Source organism: Triturus cristatus, chromosome 1_1 (assembly GCF_964204655.1).
Source record: "Triturus cristatus chromosome 1_1, aTriCri1.1, whole genome shotgun sequence".
NCBI lineage: Eukaryota > Metazoa > Chordata > Amphibia > Caudata > Salamandridae > Triturus > Triturus cristatus.
The window spans coordinates 482,757,814-482,775,459 of NC_140579.1; positions in this window are offsets into that span (position 1 = coordinate 482,757,814).

The window sequence follows — 17,646 nt, forward strand, 5'->3', positions numbered from 1 at the left end:
GGGTACGCTCCATACGTACGCGGGTGTTGCGCCGACCGGTCCTCAGGAGCGGGTTGATGATTGAGGGGTCCACCTCTTGATCTAACCAAGCCTGATTGCCTTAATGACACAGGTCAGCGGAAGGATCAAGTGGGGGAAGGAAAGGAAGGGAACGCCAGGGAGGGAGATCTGTAATGAAACAAAAACAGAGCATACACCGGTAAGAACCACTATACACATAGACAGAGAGCGATACAGTTTCTTGGACCTCTTGTCTCCCCTAGCCCCTATACCTGTAAAGGAAAATAACCTCCGTTCATAGCATGGTGAAGGTCACGTAAAGTTGAAGGTGGGTTGGAAGATGAACAGACTGCGCTTGAGGGGGAAGGGTTGCCCTCCACTCGACTCCACCGTGCTTCACAGGGGTAGAGCGTAGCCCTCTACCACTCGTGTTAACCCCTGTTAAGATAGAGCCGTAGAGTACACCAGTTAGACAATACCACAAGATACTGTTGTAATCACTGTATGCCCCATCCAGCAGCCCCCACACTCTTCACTCGTGTTCAAACAATAACAATAACATAAGCTGTACCCAGCGGTACGTGAAATCAAGGCATGGAAAAGCACCACGGAGCTCTTCGGGTTTGAGCTCTCTGTCTGCACAATACTGTGCACTGGTACCAAGGTTGGAATTTGGGCAAGCGCCCCCACCCCGCCGGCCGACAAAGCCAGCCGATCACATCCCTGGTGAGAGCCTCGCTCTCCCCGCCTGCCGATACCTGCAGGCCGAGCAAATCCACCAGTATGCTATGAAAACCTTCGTAGGGGCTCCCGCTCGCCTACGGAGGTCAGAAAAGGCAGTCGGTGCAAGCACCCTTACCCTACTCGGGAATACGGCCTGGTCACAACGATTGGACTGAGAAGACGCCGTCACACTGGAATTTCCGACATCGGACGGCTGGAGACAACCTGTTTTAAGCGTCAGTTCGCGTACTCCCGCGAGACGCGCAATGCCTCATGGGAATTGAAGTCCGGGGCAGGTCCGTGTGCGCGCTTCGATGTCTCGCCGCCAGTGCTCGTCGCGGGGGGGGGAGGGGGGTACAGGGTTCATAACAGTACATCCCCCCTCACCGAGAGCGCATCGAAGGGCCGGGCTTATCTGGGTGTGCGCGATGAAATGCCGCCACCAACCGTGGAGCATGAATGCCTCGAGCTGGTTCCCATGAATTCTCCTCCGGACCGTAACCCTTCCATGCCACCAAGTACCATACCTTCCCGCGGCGTATTCGCGAGTCCAGCAGCCGCAGGACTTCGTACTCCAGTTCGCTCTCTACCAGAACAGGCGGAGGCGGTTTCCGGAGCACCGCGGTGGATGGCTTCAGGAGGGAAACATGAAACACCGGATGGATGCGCATGTGCGTCGGCAGTCGCAGTTTCACTGCCAGCGGGCTGATCCGCTTCACGATTTTGTACGGCCCAATGTATCTGGGGTTAAACGCGCTGCGCCGTTGGAAGTGGATGTTCCTCGTGGACAACCAGACGCTGTCCCCGGCACTGTACAGGGGCCCCTGCTCACGATGTTTATCTGCTGCCGCCTTGTATCGCTCCTTCACGGCTCGAAGATGCACCTGAGCTTGAGTCAAGGTCTTTTTTATATGTGCCACCCGTGCGGACACTTCCGGCAGGGCATGCTGTAACCCCGGAGAAACAAAAGGGAGAAAACGTGGATGGTGGCCATAGGTACAATAGAAGGGGGAAGCACCGAAGGAGCTGTGCCTGGCGTTGTTATACGCGATCTCCGCTAGCCAAAGCTGTTCCACCCACCTATTGGAGCAGACGTCCACATAACACCGGAGATACTGTTTGAGAGATTGATTCAGTCGCTCCGTCTGCCCGTCAGTCTGCGGGTGGAAGCTGGTGGACAAGGCTGTGTTGATATGCAAGGCAGAGCACCATGTCTTCCAAAATTGTGCAGTAAACTGCGACCCCTTGTCTGACACAATCACACTAGGCAGTCCGTGCAATCGCACCACGTTTTCCAACAGCATGGCTGCCAACTGGCCCGCCGAGGGCACCTGTTTACAGGCTATGAAGTGCCCCATTTTCGTTAAATAGTCGATGACCACCAGGATAGTCGTGCACCCCTGATCCACCGGTAGCCCGACGATGAAATCCACTGAAATGCGGTCCCAGGGTTTTGTAGGCGTGGGCAGCGGCTGTAGCAGTCCTTGAGGACGTCTATGGTCAGATTTTATGGCAGCGCAAGTTGCATAGGAGGACACCCACGCCAGTACATCCCCTCTGACCGAGGGCCACCAAAACAGCCGCAAAACGTGATCCCTGGTCTTGGCCACCCCAAGGTGCCCCGCACTGGGAGACGCGTGACACCACAGAAACACCTGCTTCCTCAACCGTACCGAAGGAATCAACAGTCGGTTGTTACATATGGGGAACCCCCCCTGGAGATGCCATTCTGGATGGAAGCGCAGCCAGGACCTCCATTTGGCAGAAGCCACGCCCTTTTGGACCCCCAGAAGGAAGGTATCCGGTTGAATGGTTCCAATCACCTGCCCGGGGACGATGATGCTTTCCTCCGGAGCCCCCACCGGTCTCACAGGGGACGATTGCCGAGTAAGGGCATCCGCCTTCCTATTCTCGACACCGGGTCGGTAGGTGATGACGAAATTGAAGCCGGCAAAAAACAAAGTCCAACGGAGCTGTCGGGGAGTCAGATGCCGGGCAGCGGCCATGAACTGTAAGTTCCTGTGGTCGGTATAGACCGTCACCACATGTCTGGCTCCCATCAGGAAATGCCTCCACTCCCCGAAGGCCACCTTGATCGCCAGAAGCTCTTTTTCGGCAATAGGATAGTTCTTCTCTGCCTCATTCAGTTTCTTGGACATGTATGCCACCGGGTGTAGTTGGCCTGTGGTGGCATGTCTCTGTGACAAGACGGCACCCAACGCATCGTCAGAGGCGTCTGCCTCCACCACGTAGGGCTTGTCAGGGTCTGGGTGTGACAGGATGGGAGCCGAAACGAAGGCGGCCTTTAAGTCCTCAAACGCCCTGTGGGCAGCTTCGTCCCACACAAACCGTTGCGACTTCCTCAACAGCCGCGTGAGAGGCGCCACCAGTTTGGAGAACTGGTGGATAAACCTCCGATAAAAGTTGGCAAAGCCAATGAAACATTGAACGTCACGTACGTTCCGAGGAGGCGGCCACTCTCTCACAGCGGTGACTTTCCGTTCTGCCATCTCCTGGCCAACCGGGCTCAGCATAACCCCCAGGAACTCCACGGTCCGAACGTGGAAATCGCACTTGCTCAACTTACAGAAGAGGTGATGCTTCTATAAGATTCCGAGCACCGTCTTCACATGTTGCACGTGGGATACCTCATCGTTGGAGTACACCAGGATGTCATCGATGTACACCACAACGTAGTGGTCCAAAATGTGCCGCAAAACGTCGTTGAGAAAATATTAGAATGCCGCCGGGGCGTTACACAACCCGAACGGCATTACCAGATATTCATACAATCCGTAGCGGGTCTTAAAGGCGGTCTTCCACTCGTCGCCGTGTCTCATACGGACCAAGTGATAAGCCCCTTTGAGGTCGAGTTTCGTGAAAATCGTTGCGGTTTTCACCTGTTCCAACAGTACGGTGATGAGAGGCAGGGGATATCTATTCTTTATGGTAATGGCGTTCAGGGCCCTGTAGTCCACACAGGCCCGTAACTCTCCGTTGGCCTTCGAGATAAAAAAGAGTGGAGAAGCAGCTGGAGATTTGGACGGGCGAATAAAGCCTAGTTCAAGTAGTTTGTCCAGATATTCGCGTAGATGTTGCGTCTCAGGTTCTGTCAGGGCGTAGATGCGACCTGTAGGGACCACAGCCCCAGGAACCAAGTCAATTTGACAATCATATTGCCTATGGGGCGGTAACGCCTCTGCCTGGACTTCGCTGAACACTCCTTGGTACAGCTGATAGACCTCGGGTAACAAAACGTTCTTTTCGGCGGCTGTGGCTATCACAGAACTCCGGGCTAACGCCAAGGCAGGTTCCACTGGATTGTCAAGGCAGTGCTTCAAACAATACATGGATGACATGCGAACCGTTTTCTCCTCCCAATCTATGACCGGATTGTGTCTCTGTAACCAGGGTAACCCAAATATGATCTCATACTGCGGGGCGTGGACAACGCTAAAGATCACCTGTTCTTTATGGGATTCCCCGTAGAATACCTCTAGGCATTCCGTATTATACCCCACCGGTCCCGTACTCAAACGCCTGCCATCCACGGCGTATACCACCTCAGGCTTGTCCTTCGGCACCAATCGGATACCTGTCCTTTGAGCTACCCCCAGGTCCATAAAAACGCCTGTCGCCCCAGAATCCACCATGGCGGACAGAGGTATCCTCTCGGAAGCGATGCTCACCTCCACCTGAATCTCCAAATGTCCCCTGGGTATCCTCTCTTCTCCCGCCACTGAAGGGATGAACGCTGGACTCCAAGAAACCCGTTCGCCTTTCTTTGAGCCTACTAGTTTTCCGGAAGCGCTTCGGCGCTTGCGGTGGCTAAGCGAGGGTTGCGAAACCGGCTGGTTTTGGGCTTCACGGGACACTCCCGAACGAAGTGTCCACGTTTGCCACAATAGAGGCAGAGACCCTGCTTACGGCGGGTCTCTTTTTCGGAAAAGGTCAGTGCCGATCTTACCGCCCCGATGTCCATCGGCTCACTGGAAGAAGAAGGACTAATGTGCGAGGCCCGTTGTTTCTCTATCGGATGTGGGTACCTTTCCTTCCGTCCTCCTTTCCGTTCACTCAGTCTATGGTCCAACCGAAGCACGAGACTAATCAGGTCTTCACAGGAGGAAGGTTGGGGGTCTATTTGAGCGACTACATCTTTAAGTTCTTCCCGCAACCCCTGATGAAACAGGGCCGCCTGTTTGCTTTCAGGCCACTTAGTTTCGGCCACCAGCCGTCTGAAGGAATTCAGATAGACGACCAGTTCCTTATCGCCTTGTCTGAGCTCCAGCAACTCTCGATCCGCGGTATAGGAGTCTGCTCTCCTATCGAACACTCTTAGGAATTCGACCATGAAGGCGTCCCAGTCATGCAGAAGCGGATCGTCACGACTCACCAGTGGTACTGCCCATTGGGCCGCATCCCCCACTAAATAGGAGATCAAAAACGCTACTTTGGCCTGGTTCGTGGGGAAGGACTTGGGCTTGCAAGCAAAGTGGAGTCTCACTTGCGTGAGGAACACCTGTACGGTGTCGGGACCCCCCTGATACCTTTCAGGAGATGCTAGCGGGATGGACACGGGCATTTCTACAACTACCGAAGCGGCCGGCCCTGCCACTGGGCCCACGGTAAACGGGTTTCTCTGGATGCTATCCATCCGTGCTCTTAAATCCGCGGTCTCTCTACGTGAAGCCGCTAGCTCACCCTGCATGGTAGCCAGAACGGCTAACACGTCCTCAAGAGTGGCCATTCTCAACTATCAAACCGACCGGGAGGACCGTAATTCTTGGGTCGGAAATTCTGTTGCGCCGACCGGTCCTCAGGAGCGGGTTGATGATTGAGGGGTCCACCTCTTGATCTAACCAAGCCTGATTGCCTTAATGACACAGGTCAGCGGAAAGATCAAGTGGGGGAAGGAAAGGAAGGGAACGCCAGGGAGGGAGATCTGTAATGAAACAAAAACAGAGCATACACCGGTAAGAACCACTATACACATAGACAGAGAGCGATACAGTTTCTTGGACCTCTTGTCTCCCCCTAGCCCCTATACCTGTAAAGGAAAATAACCTCCGTTCATAGCATGGTGAAGGTCACGTAAAGTTGAAGGTGGGTTGGAAGATGAACAGACTGCACTTGAGGGGGAAGGGTTGTCCTCCACTCGACTCCACCGTGCTTCACAGGGGTAGAGCGTAGCCCTCTACCACTCGTGTTAACCCCTGTTAAGATAGAGCCGTGGAGTACACCAGTTAGACAATACCACAAGATACTGTTGTAATCACCATATGCCCCATCCAGCAGCCCCCACACTCTTCACTCGTGTTCAAACAATAACAATAACATAAGCTGTACCCAGCGGTACGTGAAATCAAGGCATGGAAAAGCACCACGGAGCTCTTCGGGTTTGAGCTCTCTGTCTGCACAATACTGTGCACTGGTATCAAGGTCGGAATTTGGGCAAGCGCCCCCACCCCGCCAGCCGACAAAGCCAGCCGATCACATCCCTGGTGAGAGCCTCGCTCTCCCCGCCTGCCGATACCTGCAGGCCGAGCAAATCCACCAGTATGCTATGAAAACCTTCGTAGGGGCTCCCGCTCGCCTACGGAGGTCAGAAAAGGCAATCGGTGCAAGCACCCTTACCCTACTCGGGAATACGGCCTGGTCACAACGATCGGACTGAGAAGACGCCGTCACACTGGAATTTCCGACATCGGACGGCTGGAGACAACCTGTTTTAAGCGTCAGTTCGCGTACTCCCGCGAGACGCGCAATGCCTCATGGGAATTGAAGTCCGGGGCAGTTCCGTGTGCGCGCTTCGATGTCTCGCCGCTAGTGCTCGTCGCGGGGGGGGGGGGTTTAGGGTTCATAACAGCGGGTGGGGGTACGGGTCGTACTTACACTGTTGGGGTGGGAGGTACGCTCAATACGTACGCGGGTGGGGTACGGGTCGTACTTACACTGTTGGGGTGGGGGGTACGCTCCATACGTACGCGGGTGGGGGTACGGGTCGTACTTACACTGTTGGGGTGGGGGGTACGCTCCATACGTACGCGGGTGGGGGTACGGGTCGTACTTACACTGTTGCGGTGGGGGGTACGCTCCATACGTACGCGGGTGAGGGTACGGGTCGTACTTACACTGTTGGGGTGGGGGGTACGCACCATACGTACGCGGGTGGGGGTACGGGTCGTACTTACACTGTTGGGGTGGGGGGTACGCTCCATACGTACGCGGGTGGGGGTACGTGTCGTACTTACACTGTTGGGGTGGGGGGTACGCTCCATACGTACGCGGGTGAGGGTACGGGTCGTACTTACACTGTTGGGGTGGGGGGTACGCTCCATACGTACGCGGGTGGGGGTACGGGTCGTACTTACACTGTTGGGGTGGGGGGTACGCTCCATACATACGCGGGTGGGGGTACGGGTCGTACTTACACTGTTGGGGTGGGGGGTACGCTCCATATGTACGCGGGTGGGGGTACGGGTCGTACTTACACTGTTGGGGTGGGGGGTACGCTCCATACGTATGCGGGTGGGGGTACGGGTCATACTTACACTGTTGGGGTGGGGGTACGCTCCATACGTACGCGGGTGAGGGTACGGGTCGTACTTACACTGTTGGGGTGGGGGGTACGCTCCATGCATACGGGGGTGGGGGTACAGTCCGTACATATCCGTACCCACGCTATGGAATGCTTGTGCGGGCCGTACCCAGGCCTTTGCCACGTGGGTACAGCCGTCCCGCCATTGTTGGGGTGACGTAGGTGTGGGCGTGGTACGACTCGTACCCACGCTCTTAAGGCGTGGGTACGGGACGTACCTGGATTGTTGTGTTGCCGGTTCGCGTCGTCAAGCACTTCCGTTGTGGCGGACGCTGGCTTTGCTGGACACGCCCCCACCCCCTCGTAGTGACCAGGGCCTGGGGGTCAGGTATGTCCAGGGCATGTGTGCTGTGTGACTTTGGTGGGGGTTTTGTGGCCTGCCCCTGCTCCTGCCCCCCCCCTTTTCCCCCTCCCTTTGTTGTTCTGACCTTCTGCGGCGTCTGCGTCATAACCTGTAGAGGAGGTCGACTGCTATGAGGGCCGGGATGACACGTAGGTTCGGGTCCATGTCTGTCCGTCGCGTGCAGGTACTCCTTGTTCGCGTCGTCCTGATTTCCCGGCAGTTTTTGGCTGTCGGAAAATATTGTCCGTGCGGGATGACGTCGGTGCGAATCGTACTTCCTGGTTCGTGTATGGCAGGCTGCGTGCGTCCCGACGTCACGTCGGCGCTTTCCCGGATCACATTTGTATGTTTATTTTCGTCGGTCGGGGTTTTGTACGATTCGTACGGAAATAGTATTTCCGTGCGAATCGTACTTCCATGTTTGTATATTGTTACGACCGGGTACGCGTCGGACGGAGAATATGCTCCGTCCGACGGCTCGTACCCGGTTTTTACAGGATCGTGATCGGCACCATAGTTCTTATCTGGTCAGGTAATGAGGTGGCCCTTACACAGTTTGCTGAATGGTTGAATAACTGCCAACCAGACTTAAGATTCACTCATCATTACAGTAGCACACAAATTGATTATTTGGATTTCACAGTAACAATATCAGAGAATCAACTATACACAACCTTGTTCTTGAAATCTACTGAAAGGAATACACAACTTCAATGATCTAGTTCCCACCCACACGCCCTCAAGGATGATCTCCCCTGCGGGCAATTTTTGTACATTCGCCATTCTTGCAAGATCAAGAAGGATTTATTCATAGAGGGTAACACTCTAGAGTTTATACAACATGGCTAGCCTAAAAGGTTTGTGAGGTGTTCCCTAAAACGTGCCTGGTAATCACATAGGGAATTATTACTTCAACCTAAGGACAAAGTACCCATCAATAAAATCACCTGAGTACTGCCTTCTGGCAGTGGCGCAACCAAAGTTTAAGGGGCCCTCCTGCAATGTACACGGAGGGGCCCCCGCTCTGGATTTAATATAGAGCGATCAGGTTTAAGTACTGTGCTGTGGGGGCCCCCTGCAGCTCGGGGGCCCCTTCCACACCACGGGGGAGCTGGCAGCCTGTGTTACACCCCTGCCTTCTGGGCTATCAGCAATAAATTGACCAAAAGTATCAAAAGGCATTGGAATGTTTTATCCACAACTAACCCATCCTTAGAGTTGGCATTGCTCTCATTTAAGCGCGGACCGACTACCAGGGACCATCTTGTAAGGGCATACAAACATGTTGACAATGCCCTCCAATCTTTACTCAATCTCCCCCTAGGTAAGGGACACTATAAGTGCGGAAACTGTGTAGCTTGCAATTTGACCACCAACACTAAAATATTCCATCATGGTAGCATACATCAAGGCCTCAATTTATTTTCCAACTGAAATTCCAGTAATATCCTTTAATGTATCCACTGTCCCTGTAATGTGGTCTACATTGGTCAAACCACACAGAAAGTGAAAGCCAGGATGTCCCAAAACAAGACCAGAATTCACTGTAAACTCAACATGGCACCTCTGGTAGAACATCTTTTTCTGCATGGCAACACTGAGAATGATTTTTCATGGCAAGTTATTGACATTATCAAACCCCAACCTAGAGAGGGAGACATATACTACATGCTAAACAGACTGGAATGCAAATAGATTTCAAATGTCAATCTGTATCTAATGAACTGAACACTTGATAAATTGAATGCTATCCTGGAACCAATGGACTCAGCAGTGTCATGCACCCTTGTGAGGTTTTTCCGTCCTGTAACTGACATCCTCGAGGAATCTTGATATATACACCCCCATAATGTATTTGTTTGTCTGTAAATCCTATGTATATAATAATGTTATCCCAATTATCAGTTCAGTTTTTTAATTATATTTGGTTGGTTTATGATACATGTAGGATCTTTGTCTTTACTGCTTGGACAGTTGTATATTCATTTTACTGCTTCATGTATTTTAATATACCTGATAAGTTCTGTCTGATGTCTCCATGCATGTTCCTTGTCATGTTTATATTTGGTTGGCAATCCTTAACGTGCTAAGCATTGATGCATTGACACATTAATTTGGCTGTGAGCCTTCAGTGTTAATAGCCCTCTTATTTTCTATTATGTGATGACACATTAATTTGGCTATTAGGTATCATGGTTAGCAGCTCTCCTAGGCAGAATGTGGGCCAACATTGCAGCCCTTCCCCTCCATGCCTCCTCACATACACAATTAGTAGTCACGCGTGTCCCTTGATGTGATACAGTGTTGTACTGAGCCCTAATCTTTTTCTATCTGTGAGTTAGAGGTGCAGCTCACACGGTGGTTTAAACACTTGCGCATTCTTAATTGAATGCTCCCCTGAGAGCTATCTGTGAGTTAGCCCAGCAGCTCCCAGTGCAGTTTCAACTCTTAGGCATTGTTAGTTCAACGCTCCCCTGAAAGCATGCGCACATGCCACACCACACCAATATATCCCATCCTTTCCTCCTTCTGTACAATTGACGTGTATAGACTCCATTCCACAAATTGCAATAATAGCAAAAAGGAGTTGTTCGAAATGGGGGTCTCCAGTTGGCAGAAGTATGCACCTTTGTCTATGTAGGGACCCTTCCTTCTAGTCTGGATAAGAGAGCTTCACATTTTAGATAACCCCTGCTCACCCCCTTGGTGGCTTGGCATGAGCAGACAGACTTATTCCAAAGACAATGTGTAAAGTATTTGCACCCAGACACACAGCAACTCAGTGAAAACACTACAAATGTACACCACACCAGTTTAGAAAAGTATAGTATCCTTATCTAAACCAAACACTACCAGAACGACAACAATCCAACATGCACAATTCAAAATATGACTTTTAAAAGGTTTAAAGCAATTCTGTCCATAGAAAACTATGGATGCATGACTTTTAAACAATGTACATCAAATGTGTCAAAGTCCATGTGTAGGAGAGTAGGGTCTGCTATCCTATGGTCACCCCAAATTTTTGCTTTTTGCTTCACTGGTTTTTGACATATTGAGGCTGTGGGCCTGCCAATCAGACCCCCAGCCTGCTGTTCTCTCTACTAAATTACAACTATGCACCCTAGGTGCATAACCAATTGGAAGTGGATCACCCTGTCAGCCCCTGTACCAGTGTACACTAGGTACCCAGGGCATTGGTGTACCCAAGGCCTGCCAGGGGCTGCAGCATGTATTATGCCACCCCAGGCTTGGCCTAACAATCTGACACAACTGGCTGATCACTCAGCTGGGGTAAGTTGGTGTAATCACCTCTTACTTAGGTGTAGTATACCTATACCTAACCTTAAATGGGACACCTGGTAACCTATGAGTCACTCCTATGGCAGGCCTTAACAATCCTGAAGGCAGAGTGCTTGGTTCCATGTGAGATGGTGCTCTGGCATGAGCTGAGCCTGTCTGCAGTGGTCGGAACAACTTCCTTCTACTGTTTCCAGATATCGTCATACCATATACTCTTAAGTGCATTATGAACCTCGCGGTTAAATGCTATCTTTGGTTTGGCTTTATCAAAACATGTCGAGTAAGGTGTCATACGAATTGGAATACTAACCCCTCGCCAATTCTGGCGACGGGGTTAGCATTCCACCCTTCTAGAGGGACACGACATGTACAGTACCTGAAACCCGGGTAAAATCAGACATAGCCTCAGCTCCACAAAATGGATGCTGCCACCACAGACACAAGTCTGCCCTCCTGCTGCTGGGAGTCCTTCCAGCTTGGGAGGTGTGGACAAAGGGTTTCCTGCCAGGGGAGGTGCGTGCACCACCCCAGACAGGATTTTGTGTATTGGTCAGGTAGGGCTTGAAAGAAACCAGACATGCCTGTGGCTCACAAGGAGCCTCGGGGCATATGCCAGTTCAAACCGGTCCTGGGGCACACCAGTCCCGGGCCTGGGGCGAGCTGGACAAAGGATTGGGGGTGTAACCACCCCCCTTCCTGGTACCACCCATAGGGAGGGACCTAGCAGGTAGTCCGGCCCCTAGAATCCGAATAAAGGTAGGAGCTGTGTCCTAAGACTTCAGACATCCTGGAATCAACTTGAAACTAAGAAGAAGACGGGAACTTCGACATTCTGCTGCACAGAAGACTGAAGAAAATCTCCCCTGTGGTCAGGGAGTGACCACCTTGCTAACGCAAGCACCATCCAGCGAATCAACGTCTGCTTTGCCGCCGCCTCCCGCCGGAGCCCGAGCCCAGAGACTGACAAGACCTGGACCTCCAGACCTCTCACCGCCCGATCCACAGTCCCTGCAAAGAGGAGACCCGTGGAGGCACCGAGACACGTGGAGCCAGCCATCTTGGAACGACCACGACAAGCTGACAAGTGCAACAACCGAGGCTCCCTCCAAGTTGTGCTTTGGGTCCTGAGAAGCCCAACCCTCGAGCAGCATCTGCACCAAAGGTGAGCCCTCCAGCATCTCCACGATCTGCGTGGGGCCCTTCTGCATTTTGCCACTCGACGCGCCTAACCGGTTGCTGGCCCGCTGGCTAGTGGCCATCTTGGCGACGAAATCTACGACAAACACCGCTGGTCTGGTTGCTCCAGACTGGCCCTTGCTCCCCTCCAAAGGAGCCATTCCTCTGACCTTGCTGGTCAGAACCATCAGCTTATCTCCTTGCCCACAACAATTGCTTTTGCCAAGGCTTGTTTGCTTCGATCAAGTCGCCGACACCGCCGACAGCGAGAGCCTGCGTGGGACAGCTCGTGACTCGACTCCTGGACGTCGTCGACCTTCAGGGACCACGTGGCTGCAGAGTCAACCTACACCTTCCTTCCTGTTTGCACCCGACATCGCCTGGTACCCACCTGGTGCCACGCTGGTCACTGGCTAGTGACTGTGAACACTGTCCCCTCTGCTTACAGGTCTTCAACATCTCCGATCCACTCTTGGATCCACTGCATCCCTTCCCGACCGACCGCCTGCAGCATCTTTGTCCCAGGCTCAACGGAACAGATAGAAGAAACCCGACGCACTTTGAGGCCTATGCACCCGCTTCCTGTGGGTGAGGTAAAGCTGGTACTCCGGTGCCCATGTGTAGTAATACATCTCTAGTGCCTGTGTTCCAAATCTTAAGTTCCTAGGTCATCCGGAAGATTCCTTTTGCAGTAACTTTGTACTTTTTACGCACCCATTGAAACCTATGGGAGCACGCGTGTGACTATTTGCTCTGCACACGCCACCCGTGGACCTCCTGGTCACTAACTGACGTTAGCTCCTTGTAGGCCCAGCGATTCTAGAGGCCCTAGGCCTTTTCCCTTTTCTGTTCGTGGTACTTATACCACTATTTTAGTATATGGTTCGAGTGGCCACCAGGGCCTATCCATATAAAGTGCAACTTCTGTGTATTCTGTGATAATCTTGTTTGACGATTTGTGCTCCTGTGCTCATAAAGAGACTAGGGGTTACTTTGAGAAATAAATACATATATATTTTGAATATATATCTGTGTGGTGTCCTTTCATTGGTATAAAAGGGGGTTACTATTGGTAAAACAGCTTGCTTAACACGCTTCACGAGTTTAGCCTCAAAGACTGCTTAGCCTACGCTACCACTAGGGCAGCTAGTCCGAAAAGGTTGACTTACAACCACACCATAAGGGTTGCTTGGCATGGTACAAGGTGGTCACTAGAACTAGTGAACAGCATATACCAGGCCAACTTCTCACATTGGTGAGCAGCGGTTGGATTTGAGCTTGCTGTGTTTTACCATTGTAATCTCTTGGTTACCAATTGAAAAGATCACATAGGTACCTGTAGGTACATATAAAACAAGATTAGATATACTTAAGTTCTACTGAACTTAGTTGTTGTAGAGCAAAGGGAGTAGCACACCCTGACTACAACTACTAGATAGGTTTAGTAGGTAAACCCAAGTGTAGGTAGATTGCAACACATCCACCCACACTTAAGAGCAATGGCCGGGGCAGAGGGGTCCACTGTACCCATCTCTGTTGAGAGTGACCCCCAGAGGGCACCATCCAGCTTTGCTACCCTTAATCAGAATGAGCTCAGGCATTTGGCAACTCTTAGAGGCCTTAAACAGCCCAAGAACCCAAACTCTGCTGAGCTCAGAGAGCTCTTACAGAATGATGAGAATCAGAGAGCACTCAAGAAAGCTTCCCAGTTAGCCCCCTTAGGGACAGGAACAGGAGGCCCCCCTTCTAAAGATGCCACTGAAGTACCCCTTCCCAATAGTCACCCCTTAGATGGGATGCCTACCACAGAGGATGAGAGTGAAAAGGATACTGACAGTAGTGAGGATGAAGGGAGAACTAGCCCAGTGCCAAGTATTATACTTGGCCCAGCTAAACCAAGGCTATTGGGGACTGACAGTGGGTTCAACCCACTGGATCTCCCCAGTGGACTTAACACAGGGCTTGGAAGGCAAAGGAATCGCTCAGGTGACTCCAATGCTTCCCATGGCTCTAGAGGCTCTCAAGGTCACTCCAGGAGAAGGATGACCACCCCTCAGAGGAGGGAACATGAGGCCAAGATGCAAGAGGCCCAGCTGAGGATCAGGAAGCAGGAGCTAGAAGTAGCCCTGATGGAAGAGAAACTTAGCAAGGCTAGACAGCATAAAGAGAGTGGGTCTATACCCACTGGTGGCAGCATTGTCCCTAAGGACAAAGATAGGGTTTTCGACAATAGAAACCTGTCTAAGGTTGTGCCCCCCTACAAAAGTGGGGATGACATCCACAAGTGGATAACTGCTCTTGAGAGAGCCTGCAAAGTACAGCAGGTTCCTGACGATCAGTGGGCAGCAATCCTCTGGCTCTCCTTTGAAGGAAGAGGCAGAGACAGACTCCTCACTGTTAGAGAAGAGGATGTCAGAAACTACAGAGTCCTGAAGAGTGTTCTAGTTGATGGGTTAGGCTTAACCACTGAGCAGTACAGGTTAATGTTCAGAGACACCCAAAAGACACAGACTCAGGACTGGTCTGAATACATTGAATGTGCCACTAAGGCTTTGGAGGGTTGGTTGCTGGGAAGTAAGGTATCTGATTTTACAGGATTGTATAATTTGATGATGAGAGAACAGATTTTAAATAACTGTCAAAACCAGCAACTGCATCAACACTTGGTTGACTCTGATCTGACCTCTCCCCAAGAATTGGGAAAGAAGGCAGACAAATGGGTCAGAACCAGGGTTAAGCAAAAGAACCAGAACCAGGGCCAAGGGGGTGATCAGAAGAAAACAGACCAAAAGGGTGGAGATCAGAAACCTAAAGACCAGAAGTCTTCAACAGGGCCCCAAACTACTGCTAAGGAGGGTGGGTCCCAACAGTCCAAGAAGAAGAAAGAAGGTCAGAAGAAACCCTGGTGCAATCATTGTAAAAATACAACTCACTGGACTAGTGATTGCAAAAAGGGTGGAGCCCCCAACACTGTTGCCCCTAAGGCACCTGCTCCCAGTACTACTGTTAGCAGTGTTGGTCCCCAGACAAAGGGTGTAGTGGGAATCACTATGGGAACTGAAGGAGATTCTGACTTAGACAGAACCCTTACACAGGCAGTCTTGATCTGTGATGGGGACATTGATTTGTCCCTGACTGTGAGCCCCAGTAACCTGGGCAAGTACAGACAGACTCCTTTAATTAATGACAAAGTGGCTCAAGCCTACAGGGACACATGTGCCAGTGTCACTATGGTGACACCAGGCTTTGTGGACCCTGGACAGTACATACCAGGTGAGAACTACCTGGTGACCAATGCCAGCAATGCCACTACTTCACACAGTGTGGCAGTTGTTAACTTCTCATGGGGAGGGGTAACTGGCCTCAAAAGGGTTGTGGTTAGTGCAGACCTCCCAGTAGAATGTTTGTTGGGCAATGACCTAGAGAGTTCTCTATGGTCAGAAGTGGAGTACAGGACTCATGCAGAGATGTTAGGGATATCATCACATGTCCTTGCTGTGACCAGGTCACAGGCCAAAAAGTGCCTCACTGAACCACAGGTCTTGGATCCTGGAACAATGGACCAAGCACCTACCAAGAAGAAGAACAGGAGGGTCAAGGCTGTGCCTTCCCCCCTGCCTCAGAGTGATGATCAGCCTTCCCAGGAAGCTGATCTAGAGGACCCTGAAGGAACTGTCCCTGAAGAGCTTGAACCTGATCAGGTTGAGTTTCTGGGGACAGGGGGACCTTCAAGGGCTGACTTGAGGCAGGCTCAGTTATCCTGTCCCTCTCTTGAACCCCTCAGACAGCTGGCTGCTGCTGAGGCTGCTGGGAATGCTCAAGGTACCCATAAAGTGTATTGGGATGAAGGGCTCCTTTATTCAGAGGCTAGAGACCCCAAGCCTGGTGCAACCAGGAGGTTGGTTATACCTCTGCAATTTAGGGGCTTCCTTCTTACCTTGGCCCATGACATTCCTTTAGCAGGACACCTAGGCCAGAACAAGACCTGGGACAGACTTGTCCCTCACTTTCACTGGCCTCATATGAATGAAGATACAAAGGAGTTTTGTCGCTCCTGTGTTACCTGCCAAGCCAGTGGCAAATCAGGTGGCACAACAAAGGCCCCCCTGATACCACTACCTGTGGTGGGGGTTCCCTTTGAAAGAGTGGGAATAGACATAGTGGGTCCCATGGATCCTCCCACTGCATCTGGGCACAGATTTATACTGGTGGTAGTGGATCATGCCACCAGGTACCCAGAGGCAATTCCCCTTAGGACCACTACAGCTCCTGTTGTGGCCAGGGCCCTGCTGGGAGTATTCTCCAGAGTGGGGTTTCCTAAGGAGGTAGTATCTGACAGAGGTACCAACTTTATGTCAGGATACTTGACAGCTATGTGGAAGGAATGTGGTGTCAACTACAAGTTCACCACCCCTTATCACCCACAATGCAATGGGCTTGTTGAGAGATTCAACAAGACCCTAAAGGGTATGATCAAAGGATTACCTGAAAAGCTCAGGCGAAGATGGGATATCCTTCTACCCTGCCTTCTGTTTGCTTACAGAGAGGTCCCACAAAAAGGAGTTGGCTACAGCCCCTTTGAATTGTTGTTTGGGCACCCTGTGAGAGGCCCACTGTGTTTGGTGAAGGAAGGATGGGAGTTACCTCTCAAAAAGCCTAAGCTAGACATAGTGGACTATGTACTTGGTCTCCGCTCCAGGATGGCTGAGTATATGGAGAAGGCATCTAAAAACCTTGAGGCAAGCCAGGCCTTACAGAAAGCTTGGCATGACCAAAAGGCTGTCTTGGTTGAGTATCAGCCAGGACAGAAGGTATGGGTGTTGGAGCCAGTGGCCCCAGCAGCACTCCAAGACAAATGGTCTGGACCCCATACAATCCTGGAAAAGAAGGGAGAGGTCACCTACTTGGTGGACCTAGGAACTCCCAGGAGTCCCCACAGGGTACTCCATGTTAACAGGCTTAAAGCATATGTTGACAGGGCAGACATGGGCTTGCTCATGGCTACAGATGAGGGACAGGAGGAAGAGAGTGACCCTCTCCCAGACCTGTTGTCTCAGAACCCTGAAGATGGCTCAGTTGAAGGAGTGACCCTTGGAGGCAACCTCACTGCCCATCAGCAGACTGAATGTAGACAGGTTCTACAATCATTTTCACATATGTTTTCCTTGATACCTAGTCAAACTGACTGGTGTACCCATGTTGTGGACACTGGTGACAGTCTGCCTGTAAAGAACAAACTTTACAGACAACCTGACCACGTCAGGGACTGTATAAAGGCTGAGGTACATAAAATGCTGGAATTAGGTGTCATTGAACCCTCAGAGAGCCCCTGGGCTAGCCCAGTGGTTCTGGTCCCCAAACCTCACACCAAAGATGGCAAGAGAGAGATGAGGTTCTGTGTGGATTACAGAGGACTCAATGCTGTCACCAGGACAGATGCACACCCTATTCCAAGGGCAGATGAGCTCATAGACAAACTAGCTTCTGCAAAGTTTTTGAGCAC